Here is a 13,091-nt window from a genome sequence, read left to right on the forward strand (position 1 = left end):
AAATGAGTCAGTTAACAAATTCATCTAGTCTTAGTGTAATTCATTGAACATGTTCAGCCTCACTTTCATGTACCACCAGCTCCAACAAGCCGGCATGCTGTAAAGGCTTTGCTGTTTATTTGTGTGACTGGGATGCAACTCAACATTAAACAGTGCTCCCTCCCTCGGATACCTCCGCCAATGAGGGATTAATTGGTGCAAGAGAGATCTATCCGAGTTGACATGGAAATCAGACAGACGTCCGACACGGCGTGTGATCCTCAGGAATCGCGTCATTATTACCAGGGGAATGGATGACCGGAAGCCAACAGACTGGAGATGAAATGCAGTCTCCCGCTGCCTGTCACTGACGAGATATCTATCTGTTCTAAAGACGCTGAATTCTCAACTCAGCGCTTACACAGCTCGCAGATCAGAAGGCAAATTGCGGGAGTAGACTCCGTGAAGAGACACATTGGGAAGAATGGTAAGTCTGTAATAGGGGTGAGAGAGCAATAATTTGTTAAAGGGATCTGATTTTCATTGGGAAGATGGAGCAGGCCGCTACGTGTTGATAGCAGGGTGGGAATTAGCTCCAGATGAGATGAGATGGATAATCGGGTGTGTCTCCAATTGATGTAACGTTTTGTAATGAAAAACAAACTGCACCTAATTTGCTGGATGCAATAAGATGTCCCACACCACCTTAAATGAGACTTTTCGAGAATTTTCTGGGTGCGAGTTCAGAATGTCTCTCCCCTTGCGGACAGTCGGAGTAAAAACACTCGCAGAGATTCAACTTGTTGCTCCTTTGCAGATGTATCGCCACCCGCTGGGCGATTGTCAGGGAAATCTAGAGGGTGGAGAGCTCTTAGCTGGCGAAGCTTGACTTTACTTTTTTTTTTTGCATTTCCCAATGTACTGTGGTTCCTCATTACACGCCACTTTTTTTTAGTTTTAGAGACACAGCATCGAAACAGGCCCTTCGGCCCACTGAGTCCACGCTAGCCTTAAATCACCTCGTTCACTACGTTATCCTTCTTTCTCATCCACTACTATGGTGCAATTTACAGAGGGCCAATTAACTCACAAACCATTTGGGGTGTGGGAGAAACCCGGAGGAAACCCACCCAGTTCTGAAGTGCTTAATATTTTTTAGTTTTAGAGATACAGCAATCAAAGGAGCAATTCGCCTGCTCTTATTCCCGAAAAAAGCAATGACATATTTCTCATATTTAGTTCGGTAGACAATGAATCGAAATCGGTAAAACGTTATATATTATAATATCGTGTTGCAATGTGTTGTATTAAAATAACCGCATGAAAATGCAAATACGAAGTGAAATATCGGTTATCGATAACCTTATGGTAATCGTAAACTATGCAATGTATGTTAAAGCAATCTTTCTAACAACAATATTTATATAACAACTTCTAAACACAGCAAAGGGCGCGTCAGCAAAATATATAATTCAAACGAGAGAGACACAAGGAACTGCAGATGCTGGAACCTTGAGCCAAACACCAAGTGCTGGAGGAACTCAGCGGGTTAGGCAGCATCTGTGGAGTGAATAGGCAGGCGACGTTCCGGGCCAGGGCCTTTCTTCAGATTGATTGGAATTGGGGGAGCTGGAAAAGAGAGGTGGGGGCGGGATAAACTAGATTTAACATCCAGATTGCCAAAGACCACTTAGTACAAATGACCAAAATGCTTGGCGGTGGAGGGTTTTTTAAGGGAAACGGCAAAGGAGGAAGGAAAGATGGGAGAGTTGAGGAGGAGAATGTCAGGATTGAACTCACTGGATTAGACACAGGTGGGATTATCCGGGGATGTTGAAGAACTCGGAAATCGGTGCTCCTCTAGTATCTTTGCTTCCAATTATCCAGAAGGACGTGGATCTGCTGCGGATCAGAGATAGGCTTGGCCTTAAACAACCGTTCTTGTTTATTTTAGACTAACGAACAACTTTTCACGGCTAATCAGAAATATTACTAGTTTTAAACAAGACGGACAGCCAAACGATTAGCTATTAGCATAACAATCCATAAAATAATTATCTGCAAAATCCGAAAGCATAAAATGTATCGGAACCTTTTTCCCCAGGGTGCAAACGTCAAAGACTAGAGGGTATAGATTTAAGGCGAGAGGAGCAAAGTCTAAAGGAGATGTAGGAGGCAAGTTGTTAACACGGAGGGTGGTGGGGGCCTGGAATGCGTGGCCAGGGGCGGTGGTGGAGGCAGATACGATACTGGTGTTTAAGAGGATTTTACATAGGCGCATGGATGTGCAGGGAATGGGCGGGTATGGATCTTGTGAGGCTAATTATTCTTGGCATCATGTTCAGCACGGGCACCGCGGGCCGAAGGGCCAGTACCTGTGTTGTACTATCCTATGTTCTAAAATAGAATTGAAGTCGGTTCCAATTTATGAAATTTACTTAGATTCAATGGCAACGTAGAAATAAAGAGCAGATGGTATGACAATTGTTGATAAAATAATATTTTTAAAAAATCAAATATCAATATTTTATCCGTGTATTGGACTCATTTTGTTAATAATAGAACCGATTCTTCACCCCCTCCTCCCTTGTGATGTGAAGATGTTTGATGGGGAAGGTGGTGGTGATGGAGGAGGAGGCTGGGTGAAGTGACGAGGATAGGTGAGGGAGCTGTGGCCAGACGAGACTGAGCTGGGCGGAGATCTTGCAGAGAGAGAGAGAGAAACAGGGGAGAAAACCATCAAACATGGCGAGCGTTGCAATCTTCTCTTGCCTCCCACCGTCCCTCAACACCCACTACTGACTGACTGACTGACGCCTTGCACGGACCTGTAAGGAGGGGGTGGGATCGGGATGCGGCTATTTATATACAATATGTTTTTGGGGGGGGGTGACTGGAGATTTGCAATGTCGTGCTCCGTTTGTCAGTCGCTGTCCATGGTGCTGTCGGTGCCGCAGGCTGATCAATAAGCCCAGCACCACCGTCCCTGTCTGTCCCTGTCTCTGTCCCACACCGGGCGTCTGTAACTGTAACCATCTACTGTACCAGGGCTAACAACTTCAAGTCGCGAGTGCTGGCTTGATGGAGCCGCGACACGGCTGCTGATTTCAGGCGATTATCGCTGGACGTGGCGGCGGGCCGTGCATCTTTGGACAGCAGCGTGCGCCAGGGTGTTGCAGCGATACCAGGCGTTTGATTTAAGACTCTAGATTTTGCTTCGGAAACAGCGCCCTGTTTGCTTGATCAGCGACACTGTTAGATTCAGCCGTGGAACATGGACGATGTTTACCCTCACCCTATCTGTAGGTAATGGTTGGATATCACCGCTGCCATGTCGTCTCTGCTTGTTTTTTATGTATATAATGCGGCGTTACAATGTGCATTTTATTTTGCAAAAAAAATAATCCAGCCTTTTCATTGTTGTGTGCGGGATTCGTGAGGTTGACCAGAGCTGGTTTATGATTTATAAGGATTGGGGTGTTTACCTATTGGGATGGGGGTGGGGTGGAAGTCAGGTTTCTGGAGAATATTGTGACATGGACTTGTCGGTGTGATGCGAATTTAAATCCCGGTAGGTCTAAATGTATCGATGTTTGTATGTTGTGAATGGTCAGGATTTAAAATGGGATTGCGCAATGTAATAGATATTATATCACTCGCACACACAGGTGCACACGCACGCCCACAGGCACACACACATACACACACACACACGCACACACCCACAGGCACACACCCATGCACACACACCCACACACCCACCCACAGACACACACCCACAGGCGCACACACAGCCACAAACACACCCACACCCACAGGCACACACGCACACACACCCACATACAGCCACAAACACACACAGGCACACCCACACACACAGGCACACCCACACACGCACACACACGCACCCACACACACACACACACACGCACACACACACGCACACACACCCACACATGCATGGACTTGTTCGGTGTGATGCGAATTTAAATCCTGGTAGGTCTAAATGTATCGATGTTTGTATGTTGTGAATGGTCAGGATTCAAAATGGGATTGCGCAATGTAATAGATATTATATCACAGGCACACACACACACACACACACACACCCACAGGCACACACACATACACACACACACACCCACAGGCACACACACCCACACACAGCCACAAACACACACAGCCACAAACACACACAGCCACACAACACACACACACACACCCACACGCACCCACACACGCACACCCACCCACACACAGACACACACCCACAGGCACGCACACACACCCACATACAGCCACAAACACACACAGCCACACACACGCACACCCACACACACACACACGCACATGCACCCACACACAGACACAGACACACCCACAGGTACACACACACACACACACACACAGGCACACACACAGGCGCACGCATACACACGCACGCACGCGCACACACACACACACACACACACACACACCACCACACACACACAGGCACACACACATACAGATTTGTGAATGTTGCTAATCTCCTTATGAATCTGATGTTAAAAGGACTAATTAAAGACAAACAAGCTGTGTGGCGGTCCCCTAAAACAACCCATGTATTTGTATCAAGTTGTAATCACCACCCTTTCTCATTGAAGGCAATCCTTCGGTGGGATAAATTGTTGTCTAACAAGGTGGGGCGGGGTGGGGACAGTAGTCATTAATTTTATCGTCTTTTTCTACTCGGGGAGCATATGAGAGACATTATTTCATGTTGAAGCCGTCATCTGGTATGAACTATCGTCATCCACGACGTGAGATAGAGAGAGAGAAAATTCTAGTACAACCAGTTTTCAGTAGCATCCATGGGCGGGATTCACAGGCAATATTATTATCGTTGCATCTCATCCGATGTGAGGTGGTTGGGGAAATGACCAGGGGATTGTTTATCTTAGCACTCCACATATCGGACTATATTTGGTAAACTTACTTACCTAGGGTTAGAAAACCAAAGAGTGCATGAATATTGTTTGCATATTGTTAGATAAAATATAACCAAGGATCCACGAATAACATAAGTAATCATTCTTTCAATACAGGTCATTTTATGGTCATTTATGCGTGCATCGAGTAACAATAAATAGTTTTTTTGCGGAGAAGATTTATGAGAATGTTGCTAGGACTCGAGGGCCTGAGCTATAGGGAGAGATTGGGCTGGCTAGGCCTTTATCCCCTGGAGCACAGGAGACTGAGGTGTGCTCTTTTAGTGGTGTATTAAACCATGAGGGGAATAAATAGGGTGCATGCACAGTCTTTTATCCACATGATAGGGGAATCAAGAACCAGAGGACATAAGTTTAAGGTGAGAGTGGAATGATGAAGGGTAATTTTTTTACAGCGAGGGTGGTGGGTATATGGAACAAACTGCCAGAGGATGTAGTTGAGGCAGGTACGATAAAAACATTTAAAAAACATTTGGTCATGTACATGGATAGGAAAGGTTTAGCAGGATATGGGCCAAACATGGGCTGAAGTCGCTCGTATGGGGACACCCAGAATGTTAGATGGGGCATTTTGGTCAGCATGGGTATGTTAGGCCAAAGGGCCTGTATCTGTGCTGTATGACTTTGAGATGATATTTAAAGTAATAGCGTTTACACAAAGGTATGCTTCAGGGAAGGATGAGATTGGCCAAACCAATTGTTATTACGCATTAACAGTTTGGGTGACAATGTAATTAACATTGAGTAGATTTGTAGATGACACCAAAATTGGTGGTTCAGTGGACAGTGAGGAAGGGGATCTAATTTTACAACAAGATGCAGATCAGTTGGGAGGGTGGGTCAAGGATTGGCAAATGGTATTTAACTGACAATTGTGAGATGTTGCACTTTGAGATGTCAAACGTACACAGTAAATGTTAGAGCCCTGGAGAGTGTTGCAGAACAGAGAGATCTGGGGGCAAAGGGGCATGGACCCTGAAAGTGGTGAGTCAGGTGGACAGCATGGTGAAGAAGGCATTTAGCACCCTTGCCTTCACTGAGAAGGGTTCCGAGTACAAACGTTGGGACATCATGATGCAGACGTACAAGTCGATGGTGAGGCCACACTTGGAGTACTGGGTGCAGTCCTGGCTGTCGAGCTATAGGAAGGATGTCATTAAGCTAGAAACGGTGCAGTAGAGATTCACCAGGATGTTACCTGGGCTTGCAGCCTTGAGTTATAGGGGGAGGTTGGATAGGCTGGGACTTTCTCCTTTGACGTATTGGAAGGAGGGGTGACCTTATTGAGGTGCACAAGATCATGAGGGACATGGATAATGTGCACACTCACAGTCTTTATCCCCGGGTAGAGGATGCTAAAACTAGGGGGCATAGCCTTAAGGCGAGAGGGGAGAGGCTTTGGAGGGACCTCGGGTTGTTGATAATGTTGATTGCATTCTGGAGTGTAGGAGGAGTCAATGTTGTGGTCTGACGAAGGGGCCCGACCCGAAACATCACCCATCCTTTTTCTCCAGACATGCTGCCTGAGCCGCCGAATTGCTCCAGCATTTCGTGTCTATCTTCAATGGTGGGGAGTCTGGTCTGTGTGATGGACTGGGCTACATCCACATCTCTCTGCAATTTCTTATGGCCTTGGGCAGAGCTGTTGCCAAACCAAGCTGTGATGCATCTTGATAGGATGCTTTCTACGGTGCATCTGTAAAAGTTGTTAAGAGTTGTTGGGGACATGCTGAACATTTTTAATCTTGGTGGAGGTGTTGGTGGTTATGTTGGCAATAACTTTGATGTGGTTGGTCCAGGACAAATTGTACACCGAGAATCTTGAAGCTCTCAACCATCTCCACTTCAGCACCATTGATGCTGTTTGTGGCATGTACTCCATCTTGCTCCCTGAAGTCAATGACTAGCTCATGCGCTTTGCTGACATTGAGAGAGAGAGAGAGAGGGAGGTGTTGTCATAGCACCATGTTACTCAACTCTCTGTCTCATCATTGTTCAAGATCCAGCCCACCACAGTGGAGTCATGGGCAGACTAGTCAGCAATTTCAGTTTTGTTTTATTGCAGAAGCTGCTGGCAACATTCCCCGCGGTAGTAATTCTTCCAAAGGATAGAGAGGGATAATTAAATGGAAGCCATACATTGATATAAATCACTTTCACATGCCTGGTGAAAAAAGTAATATTGCTCTGTTCTTACAAAATTAGTTTATTTTCATTGGGAAATGTCAAGGTAGTGTGGGTGTGTGTCTGTAGCTTTACACTTAAGAATGTTAAACCTCTATGCTTTAAGGAAACAAAGTTTTTCCCAAAATATTTGTGGTTTCATTGGGTGCAAAATATTTACTATATATTGATTCTCATTGTATTTGGTTAATTGTCTGAAAAAATGCGATCAAATAACTACAGAACGGAGCTTATGCGTATATTACTAATTGAGATGCCTCCTGTTGTACATTCCTGAAGGCATAGGTGCATGCTTAATAGATTAAATACTGGTCTGAAGAAGAGTTCAACCCGGAACGTCACCTATTCCTTTTCTCCAGAGATGCTACCTGACCTGCTGAGTTACTCCAGTGCTTTGTGTCTATCTTTGGTATAAACCAGCATCCGCAGTTCCTTCCTACATAGATTAAATACTATTGTTTTCAAGAATATGCATACTTTGTGTCATAACTGAAACATGAGCAGAATCTGTCATCTGTACTATTGTCCACCTTGAGTTTGTTGGAGAAGCTGGGGTGAATCTTTAGACTTGAATTCAGTGATTTAAGGAATGGCAATATATGTCAAACATCTGGTGATGTGTGATTATAAATGAAAATAATACATTGTTTAATTTAAAAATATGGCACTGGTTTATTTGTAGCTGTCAATATTTAAACATTCGTATTGAAGTGTGGGATATTCCCCAGCCTTCCCCTAAAGATGGCTTGCACTGGATAATACAACGTGTTGGAAATGCCAAGTGTATCAAGCAAAATGCAATATAATTGTACCTGCAGAAATCTACAATTTTAATGAGCTAAAATAACAGGCAAACAAGATGGAGATCCAAGGAACTGCAGATGCTGCAATCTTGAGCAAAACACAAGGTGCTGGAGGAACTTAATGGGTCAGGCAACATCTGTGGAGAGAATGGACAGGTGACAATTCAGGTTAGGACATTTCTTCACTCATGGCATATAGCCACCACCCTCTGAGTGAAAAAGTTACCGCTCAGGTCCCCATTAAATATTTCCCCTCTCACCTTAAACTTATAGGAATAGGCATACTTTATTGTCACATGTGACTAGGCACAGTGAGATTCTTTGCTTGCATACCCAATGTATACAAATAGCAGCCACCTACGGCGCTGACAATGTTACAAAGCACGCCGGCTCCCCCTTTTGTCCCCCCTCCTCCCAACAGTTCCCCCAGGCCAGGTCCCCATTGTCCTTTGTCCCCTCCTATTGTCCATTGTTCTCCCCGCACCTCCATCACGACGGTCCCCCCCGATTCCTCCACCCTGTGTAAAAGACTGTGTGCATTCACCCTATCTATTCCCCTCATGATCTTGTAGGCCTCTATGAGAGCCTCTTGCTCTCAGAGGAATAGAGTCCTCGCCTGCCCATCCTCTCAAGCCCATGCCCTTGAATCCTCCACCCTGAGAAAAAAGACAGTGCAGTTACCTTATCTATTCCCCTCATGATCTTGTACACCTCTACAAAGATCACTCATCAACCTCCTGCACGCCAATAAAGTCCTAGCCTGCCCAACCGCTCCCTATAGCTCAGGCCTCCGAGTTCTGGCAACATCCTTAAAATTCTTCTTTGTACTCTGTCTAGCTTATTATCCTCCCTTTAGCAGAGAGACCAAACTGAACATAATAGCATTGTAGAGCAGAGGGATCTAGGAGTGCAGGTACATATTTCCCTGAAAGTGGCATCGCCGGTAGATGGGGTGGTCAAGAAGTCTTTCGGTACATTGGCCTTCAACAGTCAATGTATAGAGTATAGAAATTAGGATGTAATGTTACAGTTGTACAGTACGTTTGAGAGGCCGAATTTGAGGTATAGTGTTGAATATTGGTCACCCTGGAAAGGGTGCAGAGACGATTTATGAGGATGTTGCCAGGATTTGAGGGGCTGCGTATAAGGAGAGGTTGGGGAGATTAGGACTTTATGTTGTAGGTGGGTGGATATGTTGGGACCACGAGGTGCCACTAGGACGAATGTGGCAGATTGCTACTGGTCATTCTGTGGATGTCGTGCACTGAGGTCATAGTGTGAGGCAAAGTAGCCATGGGACGGTAAAGCGCATGTATTAGCGCCTGGCATCATCTTTACTTGGTTTAGTTTATTGTCACGTGTACTGAGGTACAGTGAAAAGCTTTTGTTGTGTGCTAACCAGTCAGCAGAAAGATTATACATGATTACAATCGAGCCGTCCACAGTAATGTCCATTTAATGATAGTCTGATGGTCTCCAATGAGGTAGATGGTAGCTCAGGACCGCTCTCTAGTTGTTGATCGAACGGTTCAGTTGCCTGATAACAGCTGGGAAGAGTCTCTGAATCTGGAGGTGTGCATTTTCACACTTCTCTACCTCTTACCTGATTGGAGAAGGGAGAAGAGGGAGTGACTGGGGTAAGACTGGTCCTTGATTATGTTGTTGGCCTTGCCGAGGCAACGTGAAGTGTCAATGGAGTAAATGGAAGGGAGGTACACAAAAATGCTGGAGAAACTCAGCGGGTGCAGCAGCATCCATGGAGCGAAGGAAATAGCTGACGTTTCGGGCCGAAACCCTTCTTCAGACTGATAGGGGGTGGGGGGCGAGAAGGAAGGAAAAAGGGAGGAGGAGGAGCCCGAGGGCGGGGGGATGGGAGGAGACAGCTCGAGGGTTAAGGAAGGGGAGGAGACAGCAAGGGCTAGCAAAATTGGGGACAGCAAGGGCTAGCAAAATTGGGTGACAGCAAGGGCTAGCAAAATTGGGTGACAGCAAGGGCTAGCAAAATTGGGAAGGGAGGTTGGTTTGTGTGATGGTCTGGGTTGCATCGACAATTCTCCGCAGATTCTTGCTATCTTGGATGGAGCTGTTTGGATGCTTAAACAGATAAGAATGAAAAAATACTTTCTATGGTGCATCTGTAGAAGTTGGTGAGAGCTGTTGGTGACATGGCATCCTCTTCCACTATTAAACTCTGTTCCGAGATACAATTAGATCTGTGTGCAGCCACACCTGATTTTAAAAAAAAAGTCAGGTTGTAAGCAGGTTCCACGGAGCCATCCATAAGCAACTCCTGCACAATTAGATGGATGAGCTTGTTGGCATTTAGCCCACTGCAATCAGCTTGCTTGCTGTAAAAAATAAAGCAACTCCGCTTTCATTCTTATTTACCAAATTAACTCAGAGGAAATGCACATTTGTCATGATATCATCCGGTCATAAATTCTGGAAAATAGAAGGCTTGGCCGAGTCTTATTGTAGCAGGCCAGATGTTTCATATTGATTGGAAGTGTCGCTTTTGGTTGGCTGGGAGCGTTCCTTACTCACTTGCTATCATTCCCACTGAAATCATCCCTGTAGCAGTCCCTCAAGATCAGCTACGAGCAACGTGTCTGGCATCTGACCAGCCTGCCTCTTGCCTTGTGAAGAGAGTGAACGAGTATATTTATCTTATTGGCTGGTATTTTGCAATTGGCAATTAAGGGTCAGATTCCTAGCTAAAGGCAATTATTGGCTCATTGGCTAAATGTTGCAGATTCATTTACTTGAAAGCTAAAATGCCAAATATCATAACCTTTTATTTTAATCGTTGTTTATTTGTTTCTCTGAGGGAATGAGAGGCAATTTTTTTTTCATGTCCAGCAAGGAGTAATCATGACCCAATCTACCGTTTAGTTTAATGTTGCAGCGCGGAAACAGGCCCTTCAGCTCGCTGTGTCTGCACCAACCAGCGATCCTCGTACACTAGTTCTATCCTACACATCAGCAACAATTTGCAATTTTTGCCAAAGCCAATTAACCTACAAATGTAACGCCTTTGGATTGTGGGAGGAAACCAGAGCACCTGGAGAAAACTCATGTAGTCACAGGGAGAACGTGCAAACTCCATACAAACAGCACCCGTAGACAGGATCGAACCCAGGTCACTGACGCCGTACGGCAGCAACTCTATCGCAGCGCCAACGTGCTGCCCCTGAAAACTCTCCAGTACAATTTAGCTTCCTCAATGGCTTTTTCAGCAAGAATTGCAGTACTGGGAAGGCACAATGATGCAGTGGTAGAGCTGCTGCCTTACAGCACCAGAGACCTGGGTTCAATCCTGACTACGGGTGCTGTCTGTATGGAGTTTGCACGTTCCCCACAGCAGCGTGGTAAATATGCTCTCACAAATAGCAACTTGCGGACGAGCAACTGTTAGAAGTTTTCTGTTAGTTTTTCCATTTTTACCAATGGAAGAACTTGGACTATATGTGGTGGCATAAAGAGGACTGAAGCCAAAATATTTGAAATCTACATTTCTACTCATCTTATGTGTATGAGACTTGAATGTTTGTGAGCTGTATGAGACTTGAATGTTTTTGCAAATTAAACATTTAATCTTAAATATAGGAATGATTTAATAGGAACCCGAGGGGCAATGTGTTCACAGAGGGTTGTGGGTGTATGGAACAAGCTGCCAGAGGAGGTAGTTGAGTCAGGTAATATACCAACATTTAAAAGACATTTGAACAGGTACATGGATCGGAAAGGTTCAGAGGGATATGGTAAGTGGGACTGGCTTAGATGGGACAATTTGGTCAACATGGACAAGTAGGGCTGAAGGACCTGATTCCATGCTGTATGACTCTACGGCTCTCTGTGTGGGTACCAGCCCTTTCAGATGAATGTTCCATCTTCATTGAATTGCAAATATTCCCAGCATACAAATAACAAGGGTGACTAATCTGACAAACTTGAAATTTATAGTTCAAGCCGTTCAAAGGATTGGTAGTGCAGCACTGGGGGCGGTGTGAGTGAGTGTGAGAAACTCACGGAGTTAGTCGATGCAGTAATGAAAAAGCTGAAAATTGTACTAACTTACTAACACCTGGTCCAGTAATACATCCTGCAGAATAGGATGAGTGAGGTACATTACTCTTCAGGCCAGTGTTGTCTGACACTGTTATCAGGCAACTGTACCATCCTCTCACCAACTAGAGAATGGTCCTGACCTCCCATCTATCTCATTGGGGTGGGAGATTGCAACCTTCACGTGGTCCGCCCTGTTTCGACGAATGCAATCAAACTGGCGTGCACAATCAAATAAGATCAAATAGAACAAGTTGTCCTACAACTTTAGGCTGTGCACGCCATACGCAAGAAGAAGAAGATCTATCTCATTGGAGACCTTTGGAATTTACTGTACTTTATCTTTCACTCTACACTATTCCCTTTATCCTGCATCACTACACAGTGGATGGTTAGTTTGTAAATAAGTATAGTCTTTTCATTGATTGGATAGCACGCAACATAAAAGCTTTTTACTGTACCTTGGTACGTGACAATAGCCAAACTAAACCTGTTGGTGTGGTGAGCAGAAGAACAGCAGGAATTACAGGTGGGGGAGCAGTGTGAGAGGAGGCTCTTTCATACAGGGACCGGAAACGTCATCCGTCTGCCGGCGCGGACTCAGTGGGCCAAAGGGTGTGTTTTCTTGCTGCATTCTAAACTTAACTAAGCTAAATTAAATTTGTTCCTTCCTTTAATTTAGCCATGCTGGCAAGATGGTTATGGTTGTGTTCTACCCAGGATCTCCCATCACCCTTACAAGAAATAAGTTGGTCTTTCACCCAGGGGAGGGGAAACAAGAACTAGAGGGCACAGGTTTAAGGTGAAAGATTTAAAAGGGGCAACTTTTTCACACAGTAGATATATGGAAGGTATAGGTGGTAGGTATATGAAACAAGCTGCTAGAGAAAGTAGTTGTGGCAGGTAAATAACAATATTTAAGAGATATTAGGACAATTACATGGATAGGAAAGATTTATCCCACTTAGGCGACTAAGTCCCACTTAGGCGACTTTTTAGGCGAGTGCAGGAGACTCTGCGCTCGCCACATGTTTGCCACATGTTCGCTGGTGGTCTCTGGTGTGTCTCC

At 45.1% G+C, this 13,091-nt stretch overlaps 1 protein-coding gene across 7 annotated transcripts in view; it reads left to right on the forward strand.

Moving 5' to 3' along the window:
* Nucleotides 1-226: 226 nt before the first annotated feature.
* The window catches only part of scn2a (sodium voltage-gated channel alpha subunit 2), a 125,901-nt gene continuing 113,036 nt past the window's right edge, over nucleotides 227-13,091 (forward strand). For 2 of the 7 annotated variants that reach the window (XM_033024170.1, XM_033024166.1), the window contains exon 1: nucleotides 227-466. The gene's annotated coding sequence lies outside the window, so the exon portion shown is untranslated. The other 5 variants (XM_033024172.1, XM_033024171.1, XM_033024169.1 and 2 more) reach the window with 4 other exon arrangements.

The sequence above is a fragment of the Amblyraja radiata genome, chromosome 7, assembly GCF_010909765.2.
Source record: "Amblyraja radiata isolate CabotCenter1 chromosome 7, sAmbRad1.1.pri, whole genome shotgun sequence".
NCBI lineage: Eukaryota > Metazoa > Chordata > Chondrichthyes > Rajiformes > Rajidae > Amblyraja > Amblyraja radiata.